The sequence below is a fragment of the Vombatus ursinus genome, unplaced genomic scaffold, assembly GCF_900497805.2.
Source record: "Vombatus ursinus unplaced genomic scaffold, bare-nosed wombat genome assembly UNPS02014781.1, whole genome shotgun sequence".
NCBI classification, from domain to species: domain Eukaryota; kingdom Metazoa; phylum Chordata; class Mammalia; order Diprotodontia; family Vombatidae; genus Vombatus; species Vombatus ursinus.
The window spans coordinates 26,308,239-26,316,434 of NW_020954559.1; positions in this window are offsets into that span (position 1 = coordinate 26,308,239).

Below are 8,196 nucleotides of genomic sequence, written 5' to 3' on the forward strand. Positions count from 1 at the left end.
TTTCATGAGTTACATATATCATCTTTTCATGCAGGAAAATAAACAGTTCAACATTAATAAGTCCCTTATGATTTCTCTTCCCTGTTTACCTCTTCATCTTTCACTTGAGTCTTGTATTTGAAAGTCAAATTTTCTAGTCAGCTCTGGTCTTTTCATCAAGAATGCTTGAAAGTCCCCTATTTCACCAAATGACCATTTTGCCCCCTGAAGGATTATTCTCAGTTTTGCTGGGTAGGTGATTCTTGGTTATAATCCTATACTCTTTGCCCTCTGGAATATTATATTCCAAGCCCTCCAATCCCTTAATGTAGAAGCTGTTAAATCTTGTGTTATCCTGATTGTGTTTCCACAATACTTGAATTGTTTCTTTCTGGTTGCTTGCAATATTTTCTCCTTGACCTGGGAACTCTGAAATTTGGCTACAATGTTTCTAGGAGTTTTCCTTTGGGCATTTCTTTCAAAAGGTGATTGGTAGGTTCTTTTGATTTCTATTTTACCCTCTGGTTCTAAAATATCAGGGCAGTTTTCCTTGAAAGATGATGTCTAGGCTTTATTTTTTTAATCATAGCTTTCAGATAATTCAATAGTTCTTAAATTATCGGATCTATTTTCCTGGATCTATTTTCCAGGTCAATTGTTTTTCCAATGAGATATTTCACATTGTTTTCTATTTTTTTCATTCTTTTGGATTTGTTTTACAGTGTCTTGATTTCTCATAAAGTCACTAGCTTCCAATTGCTCCATTCTAATATTTAAGGAAGTATTTTCTTCAGTAAGTTTTTGGACTTCCTTTTCCATTTGACCAATTTTGCTTTTTAAGGCATTCTTTTCCTCATTGCCTTTTTGTAATACTTTTGCCATTTGGGTTAGGCTATTTTTAAGATGTTATTTCCTTCAGTATTTTTTTTTTTTGGTCTCCTTTAGCAAGCTGTTGACTTGTTTTTCATGATTTTCTTGCATCACTCTCATTTCTCTTCCCAGTTTTTCCTCTACTTCACTTACTTGCTTCTCAAAATTCTTTTTGAGCTCTTCCATGGCCTGGGACCAATTCATATTTTTCTTGGAGGCTTTGGATGTAGGAACTTTGACTTTATTGTCTTCCTCTGGTTGTATGTATTGATCTTCTTTGTCACCAAAGAAAGATTCTATGGTCTGACATTTTTTGTGAGGTTTACTCAAGATCCCAGCCAATTACTTGAGTTATAAACTGTTTGTAAATGTAGGGTTCTGTTTCCAGTGTGGAGAATGTACTGTCCCAAGCTTCAGGGGTTTTTGTACAGCTGTTTTCAGACAGCCTTCTAGGGACCTGTAAATTTTTAGTTCATCCAGGGTGGTATGATCAAGGGCAAGGTGCTTACTCCTTTCCTGGCCTATGCTCTGGTCTGTGAATAACCACAAGCCTTCTTTTGTGCCTTGGAACTGTGAGGAGGGTTTCCTCTTCACCACCACCACAAGATCCATCACGCCAGTGCTCCTCCTTGCCCTAGAAGTGCCACTCAGAACTGTGACCCTGATCCAAGCATAGGCAAAGCAAGAGAATCCTGCCTCAGCACCAGCAAAGAGATCACTGCAAACCCCCTCTGATCAACCACTCAATTTCCCCTCAGTCTATGAGTCAGAAGCTCCAGAAATAGCCACTGCCCTAGCACCACATATGGGGATTGATGCAGGGACCCAGTTTCTCTCTCACTGCAGTCACAGACATTTCCTACTGACCTTCCAAGTTGTCTTTGGAGTTCATGGGTTGAGAAGTCTGGAAACTGCCACAGCTGCCTGTGATTCAGTCCTCTGAAGCCTGCTCCAGGTTTGCTGAGCCCTGTTTTACCTATGTGCCCATGACAAACTACATTCTTCTCCCTGCCCCACATGATATACCTTTCTGATCAACCATCCAGGTTGTCTTGGGCTGGAAATTTGTTTCACTCTGTCTTTTTGTGGGTTCTGCTGCTTTAGGATTTGTTTAGAGACATTTTTATAGGTATTTGGAGGAGTTTGGTGGAGAGGTCAAGCAAGTCACTGCTTTTAATCTGCATCTTGGCTCTGCCCCCAAAATGAGGTTTTTGAAAGTAGTATTTAGTGGGCATTCAAAGCATACTAATCCATGAATACATAATCTTTATAAGTGAAAGGTGACAGCCACTAGTAAAAAGGGCCATTTCGATAGAAGGTTCCCGATGTAGTTCTAGGTTCCTGATTACATGAAACATGAGGTAAGCATTTCAGGACTAATCCATACTATATTAAGGGATATGTCTAAAAAATATACTGTACATAGTCAGACTATAGCAGTGAGGTCAACAGTTCTACATTGTCCTCATTTCCCAGTTTTTTTTTTTGACTCTAAGCCTGCAGTGGGCCTCATACCACCAATGATTGAATCTCACCCACTGGTCTTTTAAGACAGGAGATAAAGCTGTTTTAGATTGAAGCTTTACCATGCATCACATTTTGGAGTGAATGGCAACTCAGCACAATAGTGCTATAGAATGCTTTTGTCATGAATGGTTGGAACTAGGGTTCTGCTCTGCAAAGGAAATTTGTTAGATAGCATATGCAGTTACAGAATCAAGTACATGGAGGTTAATAAATTTCAAACAAGAGCAGTTAGAGACCTTACATTAAGGCAAGAAGGGTCCAGATTTTTGGAAATCACAGTCAACAAGAAGAGTGCATGTTTATTGTTTATAAGGTACAGATTACTTAACCTCTGTCTCTTTTTATATTGTCTGCAACATGTGACCAGCTATATATGCAAAACTATTAACCATATCCAGAAATAGATCAGTTAACTAAAGTTAAGTCCTTACTGCGATAAAATTATTCAATGCCAAAATGTATTCAAGTTACATCTTGTTAGGCATGACAATTTTTCTTTCTCTCACATTCAAGATCCAATTTTGTATATGAGTAAGAGTTTAGCAGTATGCATTATTATCATAATGCACTAATTTGTGAACCAATTCAAGTCATAGATCAATTATTTCCCAGAGGCTAAACTAGCTCATTATTTGTCCTATGTTTCTTTTAACCAGTACTGGCACATAAATTCCATAGACACCTATGAAAAAATACGTACATACCCTGGGTCAGTGGCAAGCATAACTCACAACCCAGCAAGTTGATGTAGTTTTCATGTTAAATTGAAATAGGTGGCCATGACAGGAGAGATAGACCACAGGCTTAATTAAAAAGTCCTCAGATGCAACAAGTGTGGCTGCATAATAAGGAAGTATAATCTCTCTACTGGAAACTCCTGCAAAACTGGCTTTGTCAGCACCTTGGCCAGCATTTAGCTCTATGCTATGACAACTATCACCAACATTAGAACAGATCTTCACAATCATTTTTTTTTATATTGGACTAGACCTCAGTTCTCTGCTATAGCATATATCATTTAAATTTGCCATCAAGTTATATATTTCTCAGCCTACAAAATTATCTTAATCTTCAGCATATCCTTAATCACTCATACATTGAAAAATTTGGATACAACTTTGCCATCCTATACAACTTCCAACACTTTTTGCTTAAATTTAATAAGCTTCCTAGAATATGTAAAAAAAAAGAATTTGTCTCTTAAATGTTGCATATCAAAGAGACTTTCACAGAGATAATTATTTTAAGCAGATAATATATCCCAATGAGATAGTTGGTACCCTGGGAAGAGCGTCAGATTTTATACAAGACCTGTATCCAAATCTTGGTCCTGCCATCAACCAAGTTTCATGACCTTTAACAAGTCCATTCCTTTCATGAGACCTTAGTTTCTAAAATTAGGAATCTGTAGTAAATGGCCTTTAACTCCCTTCCTTGCCTAATCTATAATGCTTTTTAAAGTTTAAAACAAAGTATTTTGTCTTTATGGATGGATATGTATGCTTTGGCTATTTATTTTCAAATACCACAAGTCATGTAAGCCAATGTGTTTTAACCTTTACCTGCTTGAAATTTTCAAGTCAGATAAAATGTTGAAGTATTATAATCTATAAAACTCAGATCACTTCCTCTGCTTCCTTTTTAACTAGCATTTGTTTTATCTTTAGACTATTTAGACAATTTCATTTTACTTATTTTAATCTTCCTGCTGGGACCAGGTTTGAGGCACTCTAAATTATTGCACTGGGAGGCAGAAAATTATTCTTTTTCATTATCATTATTGTTCTCATATCACCTTCATAAGATTCATCACCATCACCATCATCAACACTGGCTTTTTCAATCATTTTTTTGTTTCCTCAAGATTCTCACATCAACTTCCTCTAGCCATATAGATGATGACCTCAAAAAATTCTTTACTAAAATAGAGTCCACATATTAATAAGCTCCCTCTCACCCTTATCACCACTATATTTTACAACTCATTGTGACCATCTCTCATAATTTCCTTCTTTACTGCAATACCTGATGAAGAAATAGCCACTGTATTTGTTAAGGGCAGGCCCTTACTGTGTAGTCTTGATTCTATTCATTAACATCTTACCTACCAGATTGTTTCCACAATTATCTCTTCTTTCCTCTTTACTTTCAATTTGTCTATTGATTCTTCCAATGCTTTCAACATGTTTCCAAATCTCACCCAATCTTTCCATCCTTAAACATAAAAGAGAATTAACTTTTCTAGACCTTTCCAACCTTTGAGCTGTTTACCTATGTCACACGTAGTTGTGTGTATGTAAGTTCCTAGGTGGAATATATGTGTGTATTCACTCTAATTCAGTTTCCTCAGTGAGATCAAACAACCCATCCCTCTTCTGCACCTTCTTATCTTTTTTGAAAGAGTCACCATCCTTCCAGTCACTGAGGATCACAAGTTCAGTGTCACTACCTGCTTAAGTGACCATATGATTTATAATTCATTATTCCCCAATAGTTACAAATTACCTTCAATATTAAATAAGAACTCCCCTGTTTCCTACTAAAAAACCTTCACAACCTTGCCCCATTCTACCTTTTCAGTGTTATTGCAATATTTTCCCTCCACTAACAATACAATATAGTCAAATTGGCCTTCTTACTATTCCTTATGCATAGCACTTCATTTAATAACCCTGTGCCTTTGAACTGATACACGTAATACACTCTCTTTCTTATCTTTACATTTTAAATTTTTTAGTTTCCTTCAATGCTCAATTCAGGAATCACCTTCCATATGAACCCTTTCCTGATCCTTAATATAATCTACTAGCTTATTTTATTCTGAATTTAACTTTACTCTAAAACTATCTTATTTCACTTGCATATAACTATATGGATACATTCTGTCTGCCTTTCTTGTCAGGTTTGATTTTGGTTAATCTTCTGTTAGGTTAGATATGATATTGGAGTGAAATGAAACACATATAGGTCATTCAAAAGATAACAAAAAAAGAATTACTTATCCTGATGAGGGTAAAAATATTCTGTGATGACAGGCAATGAGAACATTGAGAATTAATGAATTTTACTTAAGTCCTGTTGCCTCTAAGTTGCTTATGATCACCTTCCAGGCAAGCATTAGAGAGAAACAATTTGTGGTGTTTTGGACAGAGGAAACCAAGAAATTGTGTAAACTGCCTAAACCTTTAAGGCTTTAGTCCATTGAGGCACTGATATTTCAAAAATTGTTTCAAAATCCTTCTTAGTGAATATTTTACTTTCCCCAATTATATGTAAAACAAATTTTAAGATTTGTTTTTTTAAATGTTTGAGTTCCAATTTTTCTATTTCTCTTACTCCTCTATTCCCCTCATTGAGAAGGCAAGCAAGTTGATATAGGTTATACCTGTGCAATCATGTGAAACATATTTCCATGTTATTCATATTCTGAATGAAAACCCATAGGAAAGATGAAATGATGGAATTGTGAAGTGATCCAACCATTCTAGAGAGCAATTTAGATTTATGGCAAAAGGCATATAAAACTGTGCATACCCTTTCACCCAGCAATACCATTACTCCATTTCTATCCCAAAGAAAGGAAAAAGATCCACATGTACAAAAATATTTATAGTTGTTCTTTCTATAGTAGCAAAGAATTGGAAATTGAGGGAATGCCCATCAATTGGGGAATGGCAAACAAATTGTGGCATATAATGTAATGGAATACAGTTGCTCTATAAGAAATGATGAGCTGGTAGATTTCAGAAATGCTATTGTGCAATAAGAAATGATGAGCAGGGGGTGGAGCCAAAATGGCAGAGTTAAAACAATGACTTGCTTAAGCTCTCCCACAAACCCCTCCAGATACCAGTAAAAAATAACTCTAAAAAAATTATTGAGCAGCAGAATCCACAAAAAGACAGAGTGAAAAAAATTTACAGTCCAAGACAATCTGGATAGTTGACAGGAAAGGTCTGCTGTGCTGGGCTGGAAGAGGAAAGCAATTCAGCATGGGCACTACAGACAAAGACCAGGCCTCAGTGAACCTGGAGCAGACCTCAGGGGACTGAATCACTGACAGGTGTAGCACTTTCCAGACTTCACAACCCACAAATGTAAAAGATGACTTAGAAGGTCAGTGGGAAAAGTCTGTCGAACCCAAGTGGGAAAGGAGCATGGTAGAGCCCCAGTTCTGGTGCACCACCAGGGCAATGGTGTCTTCTGCTTCCAGAGATCTCAGCCCAGAGACATTGGGGGTATACTGCAGCTGATCAGAGGGAGATTGCAGGGATCTCTTTGCTGGTGCTGAGGCAGAATTTTCTTACTTGGCCTGTGCTTGGATCTGGGTCACAGTTCTGGGTGACGGTCCCAGGGCAAGGAGGAGCACTGGTGTGGCAGAACTTGTGGTAACAGTGGAGAGGAAATCCTCCTCACATTTCCAAGACAGAAAAGAGTGCTTGGGGTCACTCATACATCAGAGCACTCACCAGGAAAGTAGTAAACATCTCTCCTTTTATCATTGAACATTTACAGGTCCCCAGAAATATCTCTGAAAAGAGCTGCACAAAACCCCTGAAGCTTGGGGCACCCTCCATACTAGAATCAGAGCCCTACCTTCACAAAGAGTTAAAAAGTCAAGTAATTGGCTGGAAACATGAGAAAACAGATGGGAAAAACCTCTGACCATAGGATGTTACTTTGGTGACATAGAAGATCAAAATATACAAACAGAAGACAACAAAACCAAAGTTCCTACATCCAAAGCCTCCAAGAAAAGTATGAATTTGTTTCAGGACATGGAAGAGCTCAAAATGGATTTTGAAAAGCACGTAAGAGAAGTAGAGGAAAAAATGAGAAGTGAAATGAGAGTGATGCAAGAAAATCATGAAAAACGAGTCAACAACTTGTTAAAGGACACCCAAAAATATTGAAGAAATAACACCTTAAAAAATATACTAACCCAAATGGCAAAAGAGTTCCAAAAAGCCACAGAGGGGAAGAATGCCTTGAAAACAAAATTGGCCAAATGAAAAAGGAGCTCCAAAAACTCCTTGAAGAAAATAATTCCTTAAAAATGATAATGGAGCAAATGGAAGCTAATGATTCTATGAGAGATCAAGAAATTATAAAACAAAATCAAAAGAACTAAAAATAGAAGACAATGCGAAATATTTCATTGGAAAAGTAACTTTCCTGGAAAAGAGATTCAGGACAAACAATTTTTAAATTATTGGACTGTCAGAAAAGCATAATGAAAAAAGAGCCTAGACATCACCTTTCAAGAAATTATCAAGGAAAACTGCCCTGATATTCTCTAACCAGAAGGTAAAATAGAAATTGAAAGAATCCACCAATCAACTCCTGAAAGAGATCCCCAAAGGATAACTCCTAGGAATATTATAGCCAAATTCCAGAGTTTCCAGGTCTAGGAGAAAATATTGCAAGCAGCCAGAAAGAAACAATTCAAGTATTGTGGAAACACAATCAGGATAATACAAGATTTATCAGCTTGTACATTAAGGGATCAGAGCACTTGGAATATAATATTCCAGAGGTCAAAGGAGCTAGGATTAAAACCAAGAATCACCTACCCAGCCAAAATGAATATTATCCATGAAGGGGAAAATGGACATTCATGAAATAGAAGACTTTCAAGCGTTGATGAAAAGATAAGAGCTGAATAGAAAATTTGACTTTCAAATATAAGACTCAAGAGGAAAATGAAATCATAAGAAACTTACTAAAGTTGAACTGTTTACATTCCTACATGGAAAGATGATATTTGTAACTCATGAGACCTTTGTCAGTATTAGGGTAGTTTGAGGGGAAAATAAGATA